This window comes from Rhinopithecus roxellana, chromosome 9 (genome assembly GCF_007565055.1).
Source record: "Rhinopithecus roxellana isolate Shanxi Qingling chromosome 9, ASM756505v1, whole genome shotgun sequence".
In the NCBI taxonomy this organism is placed as follows: domain Eukaryota; kingdom Metazoa; phylum Chordata; class Mammalia; order Primates; family Cercopithecidae; genus Rhinopithecus; species Rhinopithecus roxellana.
Genome location: NC_044557.1, coordinates 132141291 through 132163854, shown reverse-complemented (window position 1 = coordinate 132163854; position 22564 = coordinate 132141291). Strand labels below are relative to the sequence as shown.

General features: G+C 35.9%; 1 protein-coding gene across 3 annotated transcripts in view; it reads left to right on the top strand.

The window, feature by feature from the left end:
* C9H8orf34 (chromosome 9 C8orf34 homolog) overlaps positions 1 to 22564 on the top strand; it is a 475930-nt gene that overhangs the window by 444335 nt on the left and 9031 nt on the right. The gene's annotated exons all lie outside the window — the stretch shown is intronic.

The window sequence follows — 22564 nt, the reverse complement described above, 5'->3', positions numbered from 1 at the left end:
AGAGGGAGCACAGGCCTGAGAGTGAGAGCTCAGGTGAGAGGAGGAGGATGGAGGCCAAGGTTCACACAGCTGTCACATTCAGAAATAGAGTAAAAAACACAGTGGTGCTTTATAGATTCTATTCAGGGAAAACAGTACCCATCTTCTATAGAAAACAACTGATAGACTGGGTACAGTGGCTCACCCCTGTAATCCCAGCACTTTGGGAGACCAAGGCGGGCAGATCACCAGGTCAAGAGATGGAGACCATCCTGGCCAACATGGTAAAACCCCATCACTACTAAAAATACAAAAATTAGCTGGCTGTGGTGGTGCTCTCCTGTAGTCCCAGCTACTAGGGAGGCTGAGGCCAGAGAATTGCTTGAACCTGGGAGGTAGAGGTTGCAGTGAGCCGAGATCATGCCAAGGAACTCCAGCCTGGCAACAGAGCAAGACTCCTTAAAAAAATGAAAATAACCAATAAAGATGCAGAAAGTAGAATGTACTTTAAGCGAGTACAAAAGCAAAGGTATTTTGGAAGTCCCTTAATGCAGGACTCCTAAGTAAAATAGTCTAGAAAATATAATAGTGTGGGATACAGAGAAAAGAATCCCCAAATCTGAAAGTATTAATAGTGGCCCAAAAGTTTTATGAAAAAATAAACACACACTCACATCCCTTCATCTTCCTACATATGTAAATATACATAAGCTTTCATTCTAGACTTTGGCTGTAGTGATTTTTCACTGAATTCTTTTGAGGCCTTCAAAAATTTTGTGTTAAAAAAACCTTCAAGCACCGAGTGTGTGTATTGTATAAACACAATATAGGAAAATGTGCTAGTTTTACCGTTAGATCCTACAAGAGGTGCCCAAAATGGGCAAAACTGGTAAACAACATCCTATAGAATGCAGAGCATGTTAATTATATAAGTGTGCTGTATTTTATAATGAACTAAAACTTAGACAAGAAAAGAATCCATCAAAATAGTATATTATATCCAATTTCAAATTTAGACTTTTTTTCTTTCTTTAAATCCATATATCTCCAATCAATATTAAGAGTCGAAAACATAGCCTAATCATGTAAGGGATATGCAAATCCCTAGAACTTTATCCTAATATGCATTGCCTTGTCACCTAATATGCACTGCCTTTCTGCTTATATTTTTACAATGTTTTGGCAATAAGTTTTAATTTTCTTCTCTTCTACTAGGGTGCAAGTTATCCGAGTGAAAGAGTCCATTCCGTTTTTCATCTTATTGAGACACAAAATAAGCCTTCAATAAATATCAGAAGAATTAGTAAATGAATGAGCAAATGAATTAATAGATTTATTTGTTTTTTCCAACTTGTTTATCAGGACAGTTAGAAACTAAAAAATAAAACAAAAATAACTATTGTAACTATGAATAACTGTTATAGAAGTTATGTATACTTTTATTACAATTTTAATATTGGATTTATAGTCTATCCATGAATTTTGCTAAATGGTCTATCAATCACTCTAAGAAAGGCCATTCCTGAACTCTTGTAACTGTAGACCTAGAACCAAAAATATTTGATCTCAGCAATGTTGTACTGGGAGATGACCCTTGACAATGGTAAATTGCTTGAAGTAAAATCAGGGTTAAAAATAATTGGGTGGTAATGGGAGCCATCTGGAAATGGAATGCTAGTTAGCATTGTAGCCATGTTCCTAGCACAGAGATGCAAATAAGAGTGGCTTCCATCAACCAGGTGCTGGGACATGTATGCATTGAAGCCACTGAAGCATTGGCATCTCCACTGATAATTTCAGTAAATGCATGTGGTTTGTAGAACAGCTGGCTAGATATTCGTAGATCATCTACCTCTTTCTCAGGAAAAGGAAATACATGACATAAATCTTTATGAGCCCAGTATCTGATTTAGAGTTTACAGGCTCATATTCTAGAAACTTATGAGTGAGGAAGATGACAAGTTTATCATTTCAACAACACCTGTTTCTTGACTCAGCTTTCTATAAATTATGCCTAGGTAATTTTATGGAATTGTCTAATTTCTCTTGAGACAAGATCATCTTGGCAGAAAGCTTCCAAATAATGTCAGGGGTAGTCCATATTTCTTACCGCATCATTTAAAAATAAGACTTAGCTCAAATAAATTTTTATAAATGAGCACCTTTAGGAAAAGATATTGTGAACAATTAAATAAGGAACTTTATAAACTTTTTATAAGCAAGATAAGCAAAACTTTGATTAAATAGATTTTTTTTCTTTACTCCACTTTTAATTAAAAAGTATAAATTCAAGTGTGAAAAAACTTGTGCCAGGGTGTGTTTGTCTCTAATCTCTCAGATTATGGTCTGAAGTCACTAAACAAAACAAATCAAATTCCAAATATTTGAACCTACCGAGGTACTTGTTTAATTCTCATATTCTGGGACTCTATTTCAGATCTACTGAATCAGAATCTCTGTGGCTAGGACTCTGAATTCTGCATTTTTCATACTTTGTCTGGTAATATTTGCTTATTCTAAAAGTTGATAACTAGAAGAAAAAGTTCAATGAATCAGAGGGTTATGTTTTCTGAGTCAGCTTCATAGTACTGTTAAACTATGGGTCTTCTTTTTCTAGGCTTCTTTCCTCATCTATAAATAAGTTTGAGTATAAAATGTGATGTTGGAGCAAAAGGAATGCTGAAATTTGAAGAAATATACATGGAGAAGACATGAAAGACAGTCTATTATTCTGTTTTCACACTGCTATAAAGAACTACCTGAGACTAGGTAATTGTAAAGAAAAGAGGTTTAATTGACTCACAGTTCCCCATGTCTGGGGAGGCCTCAGGAAACTTACAGTCATGGCAGAAGGAGAAGGAGAAGCAAGCACTTTCTTAGGAGAGAGAGAGAGCAGTGAAAGCCACACATTTTTAAACCATCAGATCTCGTGAGAACTCACTATCATGAGAACAACAAGGGGGATTATCTGCACCCATGATCCAATTACTTCCTACCATGCCCCTCTTCTGACACACGACAATTAAAATTTGACATGAGATTTGGGTGGGGACACTGAGCCAAACAATATCAGACAGGTCCTCCAGACTGTTGGTTCAATGCTTACAAAATCAAGACATAAAGCATCTAGAATAAATTTAGCCAGTACCCTCTAGTTACATTTTAGATTTTTAAAAATACAAGTAAACAAGCTACAAACACACAAGCAAACAAACAAAAAAACAAACCAACCAAACCAACAAAACAACACAAATGTCCCAAATAAACAAATAATAGCCATAGTTACAGATGAAAGCTAATGCTGTTATAAAACATTAAGACTGCCCCCCTTGAGTTTGGGTCCTAGTTCTTCCTGAGGTCTCAATGTCTGTAACAATAAGTGATTTGGCCCTGGGTCTCCTTAAGGCAGGGAGATTGAGATGGTAACATTGTATAGAGCTTGTCACCTGCAAGGGCTGCCTCAGGTATAAAAAGGGAAACAAAATACCTGTGCTCTCCAACTGTGGAACAAGCCATGAAATTTGCTATTGGAACTAGACTTTGAATGAAAAATATAAAGTTATACATAGGAAATCAAACTCTCAGCTCTGTAGTTTGGTTATTGAGTTCACATTTAAACTATTTGTATTGTTAGAAACCCCATGTTATAATAACAATTGGCCAGCTTCATTAAAATTCACAGGGTCCTCTCATATGTAAATGTAAGAACTGGGGCATTTAGAACTCCCAAAGATTTAAATATCATTCCTGCTGAAGATGAGCTCTCAATCAAATTACAAGCTACATGAAAAGTTATAGCAAAACAACAGAGTCAATAAATGCTAAAAACACTAAAATTAGCATGATGAGAATGGAAAAAAAGAAGACAATCAGACAGAGATCATATTAAAAGTATGCTTAAGATATTTAAAGATATAGGCCGGGCGTGGTGGCTTACCTCTGTAATCCCAACACTTTGGGAGGTCGAGGTGGGCAGATCACAAGGTCAGGAGATCGAGACCTTCCTGGCTAACACAGTGAGACCTCGTCTCTACTAAAAATACAAAAAATTAGCCGGTCATGGTGGCACGTGCCTGTAATCCCAGCTACTTGGGAGGCTAAGGCAGGATAATCGTTTGAATCTGGGAGACAGAGGTTGTAGTGAGCCAAGATTGCATCACTGCACCCCAGCCTAGGCGACAGAGTGAGACTCCATCTCAAAAAAAAAAAAAAAAAAAAAAAAAGATATTTAAAGATATAAAAGGAAAAGGAAATATACTGAAAGAATTCTAAAGTAAGGAAAAAGACAAAGAGATATTTAAAAGATTATCAAGAACTTCTCCAAGTAAAAAAAAATTACTGAAATTAAAAACTTAATCAATGTTTTAAATATCTCATTAAAAAATTCTGAAAATAGAATTAGACACATGAAAAATAGAAAGCCAGAAAGCAATAAAAAATATAGAGATGGAAAATTCAGATTTCAGGTTAGGTGGCATATGATGTGTGTGTGTGTGTGTGTGTATGAGTGTGTGTGTGTATGTGTGTGTGTATGCATACATAAAAATACATACATGTACTTACATTTATAGATACAGCTTTTAATATATATGTGTATATGTATAAATACACTAACATACATATACATTATAAGCTGTATATAATACAATCTCCGCAGGAGAAAATAGAAGAAAGGCAATAGTGAAAGATACAGTGATTGAAAACTTTCCAGAATTAATGGAAAGTTTTAATTCTCAAATTGGAAAGCATAACAAACACTATTTATTTTGATATTCACATTGTAAAAATGTAGAATATCACAAAGAAAGAAAATCTAAAAACCAACAAGAAAAAGCACATAGATTGCATAAAAATAGTAAAGTTAGACAATAGAATTTTCATCAATTAAAACTACATACTTCCAAAAGGCTGAGAGTAACTCTTGTGCCCAGAGAAACTACCATGTATGAGTGATCACCACGCATAGATCTTTACTGAAGAAATTGTTCTAGGTTATATTTTAGTAGAAAAATAATTGATTCCCGAAGGATTTTCAAGTATTAAAAAAGCAAACATTAGAAGAAAAATTGGTAAACATGTTGTCAACCTTTAAGAATTACTGGCAAACAAAAAGGAACAAGATCATATTCTTCGCAGGGACATGGATGAAGGTGGAGGCCATTATCCTCAGCAAACCAACGCAAACACAGAAAACCAAACACCACATGTTCTCACTTATAAGTGGGAGCTGAATGATGAGAACATATGGGCACATGCAGCGGAACAACACTGGGGTTGTCCGAAGTAGGGTAGGGGAAGGGAGAGCATCAGGAAGAATAGCTAACAGATGCTGGGCTTAATACCTATAGGTGATGGGATGACCTATGCAGCAAACCACCATGGCACATATTTACCTGTGTAACAAACCTGCACATCCTGCACATGCACTCTGAACTTGAAATAACATAAAAGTTGAAGATTAAAAAAATTACTGGCAAAAATAAAAAAGTATTAATTTCCAACAGAAAACAGGAAATAGGGAGGAGAAAAACATGGTACATATAAAAATGTGTTGATATAAATAAGTCTAAATAGTTCATAATTACAAAAACCTGGTATAATAAATAAATGGTGATATGAAAGTGCTGCTTAATCCAGTTTAATTTATTATTAACATAATAAATGTTATATTCATAAGCTATGAGGGTCTTTAAACTCATATGTGTGTGCAGGCTGAGTATCTCTTATCTGAAATTATTGGAACCAGAAGTGTTTCGCATTTTTGATATTTTTGATTTTGGAATTTTTTTTTCTCTTTTTAAAAATTTCTTTGAGACAGTGTGACAGGATCTCACTCTGTCACCCAGACTGGAGTGCAGGGGGGCAATCACAGCTCACTGAAACCTCTGCCTCCAGGGCTCAAGCAATCCTCCCACCTCAGCCTCCTGAGTAGCTGGGACTACAGATGTGCACCACCACACTTGGCTATTTTTATTTTTGTAGAAACAGGATCTCCCTATATTGCCCAGGCTGGTCTTGAACTCCTGGGCTTAAGCAATCCTCCCTCCCTGGCCTCCCAAAGTGGGGCTGGGATTACTGGCATGAACCATTGTGCTCTCTCTCTCTCTCTCTCTCTCTCTCTCTCTCTCTCTCTATATATATATATATATATGTCACCCAAGCTGGACTGCAGTGGCACAATCATAGCTCACTGCAGCCTCAACCTCCTGGGGCCAAGTGATTCTCCCACGGGGACCACAGGTTTACACCCACCACACCTGGCCAGTTTTTCTACATTTTGTAGTGACAATATTTCACCATGTTGCCCAGGCTGGTCTTGAACCCCTTGGCTCAAGTGATCCATCTGCCTCAGCTTCCCAAAGTGCTAGGATTATAGACATGAGCCATATTCCTAGCCAGATTTTGGAATGTTTGTGTTATACATACCAGTTGAGGACCCATAAAAATCCTAAATCTAAGATCTGAAATGCTGCAATCAGCATTTCCTTTGAATGTCATGTCAATGCTCAAAGTGTTTTAGATCCTGTAACATTCTGGAGTTTGGATTTTCAGATTTTTGGATTAGGGATACTCTGCATGTGTATATTCATATACTCTGTAAGTAACTGTTAATTTTTCTTTATTCTATTTTTATTCTGTTCCTCAGACTGCATAATCTAAATTGACCTATCATCAAGTTATTTTTTCTTATGATTGTTAAAAATCTGCTGTTGAGCCCTTCTAGTGGATTTTTATTTCAATTTCAGAATTTCTAGTTTGTTCCCTTTATAATTTATATCTCTTTATTGCTAGTCTCTATTTGGTGACCAAGCATTCTCATACTGTAATTTATTTGATATAGTTTCCTTTAGTTATTGAAATATATTATAGTAGCCCCCATTAAAAGTCTTTGTCTGATAAGTTAGTCATCTGGGCTTCCTCATGGACAGTTTTTATTGATTGCTTTTTTTTTCATGGACCATACTTTCTTGTTTCTTGGCAAGTCATTTATTATTTTTGTTTTGTTGTTGAAAACTGGACATGTAATATAATATAATGTGGAAACTCTGGACTTCAGACCCTTTCTCCTAGGGTTTGTTGTTGCTGCTCTTTGTTTTGCTGTTGCTGCTGCCGCTGCTGTTTCTTTGTCTAGCAACTTCTGTGAAGTAATGCAAGTCAAGTCTGTTCTCTATTGTACTCAGCCACTGAAGTCTCTGCTAAGTAGCGTAATGGTCAGCTCATGACTGGACAGATGTCAAGGCATTTTATGAACACTCAGTTTTCACTCCATAGAGCCTCTATGTCAACCAGAGGTAAGAGATAGAGCTTTAGGGAGTCTTTCCCAGTAGGTTCACAGCACTACACATCTCTGTGGCCTTCTATGGAAACCTCATTTACCAGATTTTCTTTTAAATTATTTTAGTAAACTTCTTGTTTAGCCCAGCTGGTATCACTCTCTTAGACAGCTGTGATGTTACCGTACTGTCCCTGATTGTTTTTCACAAACATCCTAAGGGCAGAGGTTCTTGCTGAGTGAGCTTTAATTCAAGTGAAATAAAGAACAGCCCTTTAAATAGGGATTTTCCAGGCAGTTTCCATATATGTCAAGGAGTGACAATTTTCTGAGGGTGCCGCAGTTGGGAAAACGTCACATACGTCCTTCCCTCTCTAGCAGTTGCTAGACTACCTGGTTCACAGCCACTATCATTATGAGTCTACTGATTTTTAAGGCTACTACAGAGCTCGAGAGAAGTGCATTGACATAGGACAAGTTAAAACCCCACATAACTCACTTGAGATTCAGGTGATTTTCTTGAATTAATGTTCTATGGGTTGTTGTAAGCCTTTGGTTTATTGCCAGCATTCTGAAAAAAGTTAATTTTGATGATTTTTTGCCGTTGTTCTTATTGCTTTTCAGGAGCACCTGATTTTTGGAGATTCCTATACCACCTTTCTGAAAGTGTTTCTCTACTCCTATAGTCCTTGATTTCATCAGCTTAGTTTTCTCTTTATTTGAGGAATGAAAGTATGATATTTTCATAATGGGGTATAGAACCAGATTAAATCTGCTTATTTGGGCCCTAGTTTCATGAGAAGGTATTAAAAACAATTCTGTGGAAAAATAAGTTTTGGTCAAGTCTACATATTACAATATTTGAGAAATTCATAATTGTAAGACCATATCATTGATATAAAACAGTTTTTCAAGAGGAGCAAAGCAACTCTACAATTTTAAGTGAACAGATCAAATATAATAAGCATCCTGGTTTAAAATGGGGGAAATGTTGGCCATTATTGGACTTGAGGAAATGGCATAGAGCCTCTTCTAAAATATTCACATAATCCAGTCACTGGGTAGTCCTGTGGCAATGAGATCTGCTTGACTTTGATTAGTTCAGCTTTTGAAAAATATATTTATTTGAGTTCTTTTTTTTTTTTTTTTTTTTTTTGAGACAGAGTCTCACTCCATTTTCAAGGCTGGAATGCAGTGGCGCGATCTCGGCTCACTGCAACCTCCGCCTCCCGCATTCAAGCGATTCTCATGTCTTATCCTCCCCAGTAGCTGGGATTACAGGCATGTGCCACCACGCCTGGCTAATTTTTGTATTTTTAGTTGAGATGGGGTTTCACCATGTTGGCCAGGCTGGTCTCAAACTCCTGACCTCAGGTGATCCACCCACCTTGGCCTCCCAAAGTGCTGGGATTACTGGCATGAGTCACCATGCCCGGCCTGTTTGAGTTCTTCTTGTAGAATGCCTATGCACGTCTATTTTCAGAATGCCTGTAATTTGCAGAATCTATTGATTTTTGGAGGAAATAGTGCTCTAAGCGCTCAGGAGAAGCCAATCTAATCTAATCATCTCAGTCTTAATTCTCTCAATTTAGTGATGGGGAAATTGAAGTTCCAAGAGATTGTGGACATGTTCATGTCACTTAGTTAGTGGCAGAGGCAGGACTAGAATGAAGGTCTGCTGACTGGGCTCAGTGCTATTCATTTTCATTGACCCATGCTTCACTCAAGACTTCCCCTCTCATTACTAGGAGTGACACAGTTGATGCTATGACTCTTGAGAGCAGAAGAGCTTAGTACAATAAGTGGAGCTACCATATTCCATTGGCCACCCAGAATGTGGCCAGATTTTTCACCTTTGAAAAAAAAAAGTTTCTTCTCCTTCACCTAACCTCAGATTACTTCTTTCCTGGCAGTCTCAAAAGATTTGTATTTGAGCGATATTTGAGATAGTGGTACTAGGGTGTTAGAGTTGATTATGTCACCAGACTCAAGATAATGCACTAATAGACTGATCTATCTAATGAAGACATAGAAGGGGTGGGTCGGAAAGCATGCACTGTATGGAATGTAAAGGCTAACAAGAGTTAATAGCCAATTAGGTCAGACAAGTGTCAGGGCATCATGAGGATTGTGGCATCAGAAATAGGCACTAGAAATTTGAGTATATATTTCTCAGGAAATAAGTAAGACAGGACTTGGAGTGGTGCTTTGTTATTATTTAAAAGTCAACTAGGTTATCTCACACAACACAAGTATTTGTAGAGAAAAGACATAACACTCAGTGGAAACAACTAAGAATAAAACAACAATAGTAGTACAATAAAAATACATGAAGATAGCTAGAAAAATGAGCTCTTAAAGAAAAAAAACAAAACTTTCTAGTAATCTGTACTACGTTCTTTCAGAAAATCAAAAGAAATCTTGATACTTTTCTTCTTTTTAAAAATTTTATTTATTTATTTATTTAGCTTTTAAATAGAGACAAAGTCTTGCTATGTTGCCCAGGCTGGTCTCAAACTCCTTTAGCTCAAGTAATCCTCCTGCCTTGGCCTCCCAAAGTACTAGGATTACAATTGTGAAGCATCACGTCTGTTTTTGTTTGTTTGTTTGTTTGTTTTTTCAGATGGAGTCTTGCTCTGTCGCCCAGGCTGGAGTGCAGTGGCACCATCTCGGCTCACTGCAAGCTCCACCACCTGGGTTCATGCCATTCTCCTGCCTCAGCCTCCCCAGTAGCTGGGACTACAGGCACCTGCCACCACTCCTGGCTAATTTTTTGTATTTTTAGTAGAGATGGCGTTTCACAGTGTTAGCCAGGATGTTCTGGATCTCCTGACCTCGTGATCCACCTGCCCTGGCCTCCTAAAGTGCTAGGATTACAGGCGTGAGCCACCGTGCCTGGCCTTTTTTTTTTTCTTAAACAGAGTCTCACGCTGTTGCCCAGGCTGGAGTGCAGGGTGCAGTGGCATGATCACAGCTCACTGCCGCCTGGACCTTCCCAGGCTTGATAATTTTTTAATCCCACATCTTCATTTTCAATATATTATGAGCTTTAGAAAGTTCTAAAGCTTCTAAAAAGTTCAGGGCATCTAAACTCTTATGAGATGATAAATCTCTGAATTAGGTATATCAGACATCTGCCTATTTATTATGTTACTATCATAAATATTTTAGGATTGATCTTTAACCAATAAATATAAAAGTAAGGTAAAAACAATTACTGTTAATTATTTGGTAAAAGCAAAACATTCCATGCCAAATTGTGATTTTTCACTATAATATTGGTTGTAGAGAATTATTTGGATCTGAATAACTTTTTTACAGTTTCTAGAGGGCAAATGCCTCTGAATCATTCATGTGCTATTCCTATTTTGAAATGTTCCCCATGTTTGTGGTAAAACTGTGATATTATGAAAGGTCCAATTGATTCGTAAGTCCCTAGAAAAAAATTTAAATGGTAACATTTAATAACATATAAAACTTAATCTCACCACATAAACTATTATTAAGTATAATGGAAAAATGTGTCAAGTTGCTCAACAATATATAAGGTTACATGCTTCAGACTACCTGCTTTGTTTATTGACATGTCTTTATCATGTGCGATAGTCACCAGAAAATGTCTTAACAAGCATCAGAGAAGGCTGTATTTAAACCATGAGATGATAGAACTATTCTTTTACAATGCATAATTATTTGGATTGGAGCAATGTATGGAGTTAAAAGTCTTTAAAAGTTAGAATAGGGGATACATGGCCCAAATTTTTGCTATTTTTAAAAATCAAAGTTATAAAGGAGTGGCACATGTTTTTAATTATTTTATTAAACACTTTTTATTTGTCTTGGAATATTCTTATATTTGCTCCAGGTGTGGCCTAAAACCACAAAATAAAAGAAAATCTAGTTCATTCTTTAACCTTGACGGACGTAGGTTACAGGGCAGCCTTATATCAGATGGAACATATCTTTCGCGAGTAAGAATGTATTGGCTGGCTGCAAGCAATGCCTATTGTTTTTCTCTATGGATTGCTTTGTATGTTTTTTGTCACCACAAGAACTTGAGCATATTGACACCAGCCAAGGTGTTTCATGATATTCTTTGGCTCTTTTTGAAGCATTGACCTGCTTCACCTTCTCAAATTAAACAGATCTGGGATTTTTGTCCCAAACCAGGAATTTAGTTAAGATTTTCCAATAAGTCTCATAAGCCCTATGAGCCAGATTACCCCCTTAAAGCAATCATATTTGTGGATCTTGAAAAGTCAACATACATATACTGAGAAGCTACCATATGTTGGACTTTCTTGTATGTTTCTCCCTACCAAGTTACAGAGAAATACATAAGCATCTGAAGCATTAGGCACACGTTTCTTAAGAGAAATAAAATGTTAAAGAAACCATAGGAAGGAAATATTACAGAGCTGACAGTAGAAACACGAGATTAGAGAGATCTTCACGAGGCAAGTGGTGTTTGAACTGAGGGATGCATAAGATTTTGAAGGGCAGGGATGGACAAGAAGGTCATATAAGCAAGAACCATAGCATGGCAAGGGCACAAAGACAAGAAGAACATTGGTTACACTTGATGGCCCAGGAAACATAGCAATTAATACTGTTTGGGGAGACACATTAGATACAGTGGGCAAGAGGAAAATATGCCTGGAAAACTAAGTCATGAGAAGAGCAGAGAGGGTCCAGGTTGTAAGGATAATCACACTTACTCAAGTGTGAATTGATTAAGTAGATAGTGGGGAAATCTTTGCATAGGGAAGAACTCTAATGAGAGCATTTATATCTGTAGCTTTGGATTCAAATAATTTAAAACTTGAGGAGGCCCAGGTGTCTGGTTCTTTGCATCTGTCATGAATTGAAGAGAAGAAAACTGGGTTCTAAACTACCTCTGCACTAATCCCATCTCAAAGAGTAAGCACCTCCCTGAGACATGCTGTTTGCACAAAAGACTATAGAGTAATTTGGATTTCTTTTAGAAAGCTATCTATCTTCTTTATTAGGCAGAGAGTAAAGATAGACCAATAGTGCAGCCTAGCTCATAGGAGGGTGAAACAAATAATTTAAAAAGTGCTTTTTAAAACTTTGCTGTTACTGAGCAATTAATCTATTAATCTATCAGCTGAACAACAGTAAATATACGTAGCTCTGGGTTATATTTTTAATTCTGTAAAACTTGATTAATTTCAGAGTAAGCCCTTACTTGAAGTTCCAAAGTATACATGACTATTTCCTATAAATGGATTGCAAATGTTATGTGGCTCTTTTCTCACTGTATAGGTAGTCTCACTGACTCAAAAATTTTAAAGATAAGAAATATCCACCCAACCTCTTAATTTTACAAGTGAGGAAACTGAAGCCCAAAAGAATGACAGTGACTTTTCATGGCTCTTTAGCTACTTTGTTGATCAGAGGTCAGAAATAAAGAAAATTCTACGGAAGTTAGTACACTGCTTTCTACGTTCATCGGCTTTTCTTTTGCTTCAGTGTTTGTGTTCTGAATCCAAAATTAAGAATTCAGATTAGACCTCTTTAGATGAAAAATAAATACATATGCAGAGGAGGGATATTCGGGAATTTTTTGTCTATGAGGCCATGTTTATATATTTTCTCTTGTAACTGAGATTTCTTTCTTAATTTTAGATATAACTTTTGAGAAAAACTGGTATTTTGGAATGGCTTACTGCTTTTGTTAAAAGCCTCTCCTGGGGCTCAAGCTGATAGCTAAGGCTGGGGTTTCAAAAGGCACTGATTGTTTATCTTTGTATTGTAATATTTAAGAACAAGGGATTATGAACTGCCAGCCTATAGGCTGGGTGTGTCTGCAGATGTGCTTGTTTGGCCATAACAACCTTTTAACAAAAATAAATCTAACATTTAAAAATTGGGAGATCTCAAAAAGTTCAGATACTCTATTTGAAAAACAGAATATACGGCAATACTAGGCTTGCCTTCCCTCATAGTAAGAATTAGCTTGAGCTGAACACCTGTCCAGTTTGCCATAGTTTCTCCAACTTCAGAATGTTTTCCAACCAATTTGTTTCACTCATTTACCTTCCATCCCTACCTCGGTCAGAATTTAAGGTTGCTGTCTTTACCCTCTGATCAGGTAATGAGTTTTTCTTGTTAGCCAAAATCATTTCCCTCTAGCTGCCCAGGGGTTTTCAATTCATATTGTCATACTGCATTTAAAAAATATTACCAGTGTCTGAATCCTTCCCACTAACCAGCAGCTTCTTTCACAAATATACTCTATAGTGTCAATAGGATTAAGTCCACAAAGGTTCACATTCAGAACTTAAGGTAAATTAGTTTTGTCTGATGGCATGCAGGTAATTCTCAGAATCTATCTAATGGAAAGAGGAAATACGATGCTTTAATTTGAAGGAGATATATTTAATAAGGAAAAATAATAAATAGTAAAATGAAAATCACCTACAATCTCACCATCCCAAAATACCTTCTGTGATTACTTTGTTGTTTTTAATGCAGGAAGTTTTTTAAAAAATGATCTCATATTCATTCTGTCTCACACAAGCATGTGCGTACATGCATATTCACACCTGAGATCATCTATACAATCATTTATACAATAATATATGATAATATACATTAGATATACAGTTTTATAAAGTGGCTTTAGCATATATTATAAATATTTTCCATATTGTCAAATAGTCCTCTGTAAGATTATGTATTTATTTATTTATTTTTTTGAGATGGAGTTTCATTCTTCTTGCCCAGACTGGAATGCAATGGGCGCGATCTTGGCTCACCACAACCTCTGCCTCCCAGGTTCAAGTGATTCTCCTGCCTCAGCCTCCCAAGTAGCTGGGATTACAGGTGTGCACCACCATGCCTGCCTAATTTTGTATTTTTAGCACATACGGGGTTTCTCCATATTGGTCAAGCTGGTCTTGAACTCTCGACCTCAGGTGATCCACCCTCCTCGGCCTCCCAAAGTGCTGGGATTACAGGCATGAATCACCGTGCCCAGCTGGTGTAAGATGATTTTTAAAATAAGTACATAGCATTTTATTATCTGGACACATTATAACTTATTTAATCACTCTTCTACAGCTCATATGCCACTGAAAACTTATTACTATTATTATTTGAGACAAGGTCTGTCTCTTGCTGAGGCTGGAGAGCTGTGGTGTGATCTCAGCTCATTGTAACCTCTGCCTTCCGGGCTCACACCATCCTCTCACCTCAGCCTCCTGAGTAGCTGGGACTACAGGTGTAGGCCACCATGCCAGATAATTTTTGTGGTTTTTGTGGTTTCCCCATGTTGCCCAGGCTGGTCTCAAACTCATGAGCTCAAGCAATCTGCTCATATCAGCCTCCCAAAGTTTTGAGGTTACAGGCATGCACCACCATGTCTGGCCTAAAATTATTTTAAATAATACCATGAAGAATATATTTGTGCATTCAATTTTACAAGTATTAGTGATACATATTTTCAGAGTTTGTTAGACAAACCTTAAAATTCAAATGTCACACAGAAATTTCTAGAAAATACAATTTACCAAAGCTGACACACAGGAAATACAAAATCTGAGTAGTCATATATCTATTAAAAATTAAATTCATAATTTAAAAACCTCATATGGAAATATTTTCAGGCCCATATGGGGCCTGAATTCTTTTAAACTTTTAAGAAATAATTCTGGCCGGGCGCGGTGGCTCAAGCCTGTAATCCCAGCACTTTGGGAGGCCGAGACGGGCGGATCACGAGGTCAGGAGATCGAGACCATCCTGGCTAACATGGTGAAACCCCGTCTCTACTAAAAACTACAAAAAACTAGCAGGGCGAGGTGGCGGCGCCTGTAGTCCCAGCTACCCGGGAGGCTGAGGCAGGAGAATCGCGTGAACCCGGGAAGCGGAGCTTGCAGTGAGCTGAGATCCGGCCACAGCACTCCAGCCTGGGTGACAGAGTGAGACTCCGTCTCAAAAAAAAAAAAAAAAAAAAAAAAAAAAAAAAAAAAAAAAAAAAAAAGAAATAATTCTAGTATTATGCAAACACTTGCATAGAATCCAAGAGGAAACACTTCCCAATCCATTTTATGAGACTAGCTAACCTCGATTCCAATACATAAAATGAATTATAAGAAAGAAAAACTTTTTGCCAAATAAGCCAATTGACTTATGAACATAGATATAAAAATTCTAAACAAATTGGTACTAAACCAATTCCTATCACATATAAAGGATAATACATCCCTACTACATTGAGTTTATTACAGAAATGTATTACCAAATTAATTTTTGAAAATTAATCAGGAAATTAGCCACACTAACATAATAAATGAGAAACATGATGTCAATAATGCATAAAAAGTGTTCGATAAATTTTGACATCTAATCATGACAAAAATTCAGTGGCTTTGAACTGTAAGAAAAATTTCTTAATCTAAAAAAAAGTGTATTTCCAAAAATCCTACAGAAAACATCATACTTGATGAACTACTGACGCATTTCTCTTTTAGGTCAGGGATGACCTAAAAGACCAAAATTTCTACGATAATCAAAGGAGACCAAAATTTCTATGATAATCAGGAAAATCTAAACAATAGCTTTTCAATATGCTTTGATACCTTGTTAAAATATACAGAAAGGCAAGTAAATCCTTACCTTTTAAATTTACATCTATATAAATTTATAATAGATTATTATATAGTATAATAGTTATTATAAATAAAAATATAAAATATATATAATATAATATATCTATATAATATTTGTATCTGTATAAATGCATTTATAATAGATAGTTTTGTGCAGGTAATAATGATTGAGCTTCAGGGCTGTCAGAATTATATTTCTTAACTTAGATGGTGGTCAATGGGTCATGTTTTTTAAACTGAATTATACTTTTCATAGTATTTTTTGCACATTACATTTCACAAATTAAAAAATAGGCAGTGTTAAAAGTGTTCTTGATTTTCTAATAGCTTAGAATAATATTTTTGTGTTGCTTATGAACATTTATTACAAACATTTCTATGTAGAGAATTGAGTTTGGTAGTCCACGAAAGATTCACTGTCAACTGACAATTAAAAAAAAAAAGTCATCAATAACATCTTCAATGTATCTGCAGTGGTAATGAGTCTAGTTTCAGAATAATTACAGTGTAACAAAGTATCCTCACTGATGCCACTGCAAATCAATTTTCCTCAGCTTTGTTGTCATGTTCTCATTTAAGGCCCTATGTATTGAAACTTAACAAGAGCCAAATCTGCCATCTTCAAACTTTTGCAATTGTTTTATAATGCTCATATTTTCCCCTCAATTAAAATAAAATACTCCTGAGGATAGACAGCAGATGTTACTTATTCTGTACTTTTCAAATCATCTTGGCTAGAGATTTAATATCTAAGTACTAAATAATATGCTTTTATGAATCAAATCAGATGCAAGAATTTTATAAATACCCTTGAAGAAATATAATATTATTTTCATCAGTCAGTATGGTAAAGCTAAGTATCCCCTTTATTAATCGCACATAGAATTTAAGAAAACCAATTGGGTTTAATTCATCTAATTAACTTTAACTATAACCTTCAATTGAGAGGCCAAGGCAGGCAGATTGCTTGAGCCCAGGAGTTTGAGACCAGCCTGGGCAACATGGCGAAACCCTCTCTCTACTAAAAATACTTTTAAAATTAGGTGCATATCTGTATTCCCAGCTACTTGCTACTTGGGAGGCTGAGGCAAGAGGATCACCTGAGCCTGGGAGGTGGAGGCTGCAGTGAGCTGTGATTGCAGCAGGGCATTCCAGCCTGGCTGACAAGAGTAAGACCCTGCCTCTAAATAAATAAATAAATAAATAAATAAATAAATAAATAATGAAAGACAAACTAGGCCGGGCGCGGTGGCTCGCGCCTGTAATCCCAGCACTTTGGGAAGCCGAGGCAGGTGGATCACGAGGTCAGGAGATCGAGACCACCCTTGCTAACACGGTGAAACCCAGTCTCTACCAAAAATACAAAAAAATTTAGCCAGACGTGGTGGCGGGTGCCCATAGTCCCAGCTACTCGGGAGGCTGAGGCAGGAGAATGGTGCAAACCCGGAAGGCAGAGCTTGCAGTGAGCCGAGATCCGGCCACTGCACTCCAGCCTGGGCTACAGAGCGAGACTCGGCCTCAAAACAAAAAAACAAAACAACAACAACCAAAGAAAAACGATTAAGATGAGGAAGGATTCAGGCAGAAAAAATATCCTCAATTTTTACTCTCTTCCATTCCTTCATTCTTAGCTGAGGCTCCTTATGGCAAAACCTATGTATAAGGAGAGAGTCTGGGAGTTCTGTTGATACAGACCACAAACTTCAGTCTCCTTAAGCAAAAAGCTTGGTATTAAATACAGCAATTATATCTGGCAGAAAAATAGGAGATATCTGGCACAAAATAGATGGCTGCCTCATTGAATTTCAGGCTTGCATTTTTTTTCTGATATGTGGGTTTAAGTTTTAAATGTTTCCTCTAAGTCCAGCTTTATTGTCATCCTGCATTTATTTTGTTGAAAGAACAAGCTCTGTATGGATAGTTTAAATCATTTGAAATGTGTTGAGACTTCCTTAATGATCCAGTAAATGACCAGCTTTGGGCAAATATTTAGAAGCACCAAGTTCTAGGAAAACAATGGTAAAATGTATTTTGCTGCTGCTGAGTGCAGTTTTCTTTACGTGTCCATTAGGTAGAGTTGGCTGATTGTGTTGTTCAAATATTCCATCGTCTTACTGTATGTTTTGGGGGCTGTTGTTTTATCAGTTACCAAGAGATGTGTGTCAACACCTCCTGCTATGATTATGGATTTGACTGTTTCTCTTTGTATCAATTCCTGCTTTATAAATTTTGGTGCTATATTATTAGTTTTATATAAATTTAGAAGTATATCTTCCTGGTGAATTGAACTTTTTATTATTAGGAGACATTTCCCTGTATCCCTAGCAATTAATTCTGCATTAAATTCCTCATTCTATGACTTTGGTAACCCAGCTTTTTAAAAATTGGTTTGTATGGTGTATGATTTTTATTCTCTAACTTTTCATCATTTCTGTATTCACATGTATCAGACAATTATCTTCAAAAACAACATGTAGTTAGGCTATTTGATTAATCAATTCTAGCAATCTTTCTGTTTAACTCATTGAGTCTACTTGTGCATAGTGTAATTATTATTATAGTTATTTTTTAATTTACTATATTATCAACTTACTTTATACTTTATATTTTATTTTCCCCACTATGTTATGTTTTCATTTTCCCTCTTTCTTGCCTTTTTTGGGATTATTTTTTTGTTATTGCTCTTTTATTCTATTTTAGCTTGAAGATTATATATTCTTTTAAGATTATTTCGATAGTTGTTCTTGAGATTGCAACAGTGTATTGCTTAATGTGGAAAAGTTTCAGGTCAATTGGTCCTTTTATATTTTAGCTTTGTAAAACTTAAAACATTTTTAATTTTATATCTCTTCATCCCGAATTTTAGTGTTGGCATGTATTTAAATCCCTTGTATATTTTAAAACACCATAAGGCTTTATTATTATTTTAAAATATTGCCAATATCCGTTTATATTTTCCCAGTTTTATTCTGTTTGTCACTATTCCTTTTTTTTCAATATCTCTGAAATTACATATTGGATCACCTTTGTTCTGCCTAAATAACAAAAACCAATATTTGTTTTAGTTTGTAATTACTGGTGGTGAATTATCTTTGCCTGAGATTTCTCAATTTCTGCTTTTAAGGGATATGGTTCACTGAGTTTAAAAATCAAGAAATTTTTTTTCTTTCAGCACTTCAAAGATATCATTTCATCTTTATGTTGAGAAGATAAAATGATATCTGTCATTTTATTTTCACCTGTAGATTATTACTACTAATAATATTTTTAGTCACCTGTTAGATTATTACTTCTTCAAATGTTAAGATTTCCCATTTGTCTTTTATTTTTGCAGCTTTATCATGGTGAGCCTACATGTGATTATGCTCAGTTTAATCCTAGGTTCTTTGTATTAGACTTGGATGATCACAGTGTTTCTAAATCTATTGTTTTTATATGTTTGGTAGTTGTGGATTGTGCCTTGTTCTTTTTTGAGTCTTGTTTTGGTTCCTCTTCCATTCAGCTATTGCTGCCTAACAAATCACCCCAAACCTTATTGGTCTAAAACAATAATCACTCATTTAGTACATATATCTGCAATTTGGGCAGGGCTCAGCAAGGAGGCTCATGCCTTTTCTATGACATGTCAGCTGCAGTGATTTACCTAGGACTGGAGGATACACTTGCAAGATGGTTAACTCTCACGTCTAGTAAATTGGTGGTTACTGTTGGCTGAGTTTATTCAAGGCTGCTGGCCAAAGACCTTGATTTCTCTCCTATAGACATTTTCTCATGTCTATAGGAAATATAGACCTCCCCATGAAATATTTGGACTTTTTCACATTATTGTAGCTGGATTATAAGAATAAAGACAGAAAGTGGAAAAGTCCTATTCCTTAAGTCCTGAGCTTGGAAACTCACAACACCACATTGGCCATCTTTGTTGGTCAAGCAGTCATAGTTAAGATAGTCAAGGTCAATGGACATGGTTCTACCACTTGGGAAAACAAAAGAATTTGAAGACTATGTTTTAAGATCACCAAAGCCTTCAATTACACATATACTAGACATTCTAACTATATGCAAAATAATTCTCCTTACTTCCTGCTCACATATTTCCATCCATTTAACTCTGAGTATGATTCTGAATAAATGTAGTTTGCTTCTCTCTTTAATGCTATCAAATTTGCTGTTTAATATATAAGTTGATTTGTAATTTTATTTATTTTGGCATTTTTATTTAGTTCATTTGTAGTTTCTACTTCTTTCTAAAATTCTAGATATTATCTTTAATTTTCTTATTAAGCATGTTTATTTTAAAATCCATGTTTGATAAGTTCATTATGTGATTCTTGTGGGTGTTTCTATTCTTTGTTATTTTTTCTTGGCTTTAGAACACATGGCCTTGTCATCATGTGTGTCTGCTTATTTTTGATTAAGTGTTGAGCATTATATATGATATGTTGCAAAGATAATTTGAAGCCTATGGTGATATTATCTACTTCTAGAGAGTATTTTATCTTGCTTCTAGCAGAGGTACAGGGAAACTTAACAATCCGAGACTTTTTGAATTAAATAAAAAATCAAAAAGATTTTAAGTTGGGCTTTATTCCTTGCAAGGGCTGTATATTTCCATTTTACTCTTAATCTTCCAGTGTGGCCTTTCAGTCTAGAAACTTAAAACCTAGGGAATTTATTTGGGTCACATTTCTCAGTAAGATTACAACTACACTTTCTTTTTTCCTTTAGCCTGGGAGGATTTTACAACCCTTCTTTAGGGTCTCAGCCTCTCAGGAGTCTCTTCTGAAATTGGTAGATATCTTTAGAGGAAGCATGTCTCCAAATTGTATGCTCATTTCTCTTTATTTCTTCATTATCTGGGATATTGGCCATTTAATACTTTACTGCTTTGATAGATGTTTGGTGCCTTCACATAGATTATTACAAATATTTTATCCAGCTATTCTATGCACTTTCAGTGGAATGCTTTATCTGAATAATTTATCCTGCTGTTACTGGATAGGGATTTTTACACTCTAATATATTTCAATAAATTTGGGCAGAACCAGTAAATTTTCAGATTATTCCATTTTGTTTTCATGGACTAAGAAAATATTTACTTTTTAATGGTTTTTAGTTTTGCCAAACATAGTATGTGCTTGGTAAATATTAGTTCTAAGTTTTTACTTTTAAGTGTATACCATATAAAATGGTTTCTACTTATGAAAAGAGCGGCAATGAAGTCATCCTGCTGTATCTACTGGGTTTTGCTTCTGCAGATTCAACCAACCACGGATCAAAAATACATATTCAAAAACAAGAAATAACAAAAAAATGTAAAAACATTCACATAACATTTATACTGTATTAGTTATTATAAGTAATGCAGAGATGATTTAAAATATATGAGAGGATATGCATAGGTTATTTGCAAATACTGTGCCATTTTTTATAAGGGACTTGAGCATGCTTGGATTTTAACATCCACAAGGGTCTTAGAACCCTTAGGGACAATTGTATTTAGTTTATCTGCTCTCCTACAAGGACTTCAGTCTTTTGCTTATTATTAGGTCTCTATTTACTTTTACTGATGTAATTATTGACATAATAGTCTCAATCCTTTATATAGTTTTGTTGCCAGTCACTTAAGTGTTCACTATAATTTACTAATGATTCATCTTTTCTTCTGAGCATACACATCCGCCACTTAACTTTCTCAGTGGGAGGCTAATTTCCTTTTTCTGGAGGCTATCATGAAGTGGAAAAAACCTGGGAGTCAGAAGACTCAGCTAAGGTCTTGCTTCTTCCTGGTGGTCCCAGACTAGTAAATTGCAGAGAAAGGGCTTGCACTCAAGTGCATCTACATTTGCCTAATTGTCGGATTTTAACTATCAGGGATATACTAACTACATGATAGTAAAGGCAAATGCTCTCCTCTAGGGTTCTCTGCTAAATACTTTCTGCCTTTTACTTACTAACTAGAAATGATTTCTCTTTTCACCTGTAAAACTAGAGCTCAATTTTCTGTGTCTCTTAATTATTCTATGGCTCTACATTCAATGTATGCCTCTGATACAATTTAGCACTGCAGGGGAAAGGTTTTATAGTCCCAATTTGGGGCAAAAAGAGTGACCTATTAGATGAGTTCATGGGTGATATATTTATCTTATGCAATGCTCTTAGGTGCTCTCTCAAGCTGAAGGAAAGGGTTTTGGAGCCAGCAATGGTGGTGCATGCTTGTGATCCCTGCTACTGAGAGGCTGAGGCGAGAGCCCGGGAGTTGGAGTCCAGCTTGAGCAATTTAGCAAGTGAGACTACAAAAAAAAGAGAACCCATTACTCAGGATTTTCACCATGTAAATATTTCATGCTCCTAATTGGGGGACCCAGAGCTATACCATCATTGATCCCAACCTACCTTAGTGTTTCATTCTCCTTTTTCCTCCTACTTCAGACTTAAGTGAAGAAAACCAATGAATAAACTATTCCCTCCAGCAGATGTTATACTGTATTTCCATTGTTTGAGCTAGTATAGAAGTTGACTGGCATGGTCTCATAGGAGGTAGTCTGAGGATAGACATGGTGGCTGAAGAAACTACTTGTGTAGGCATAATAAAGAGGGCATGTGAAGATTAAAAAGAAGAACTCTAAGCCCAGAGCTCCAAAAGTATGACATAATAATTTTTTCTTACTGAGTTAGC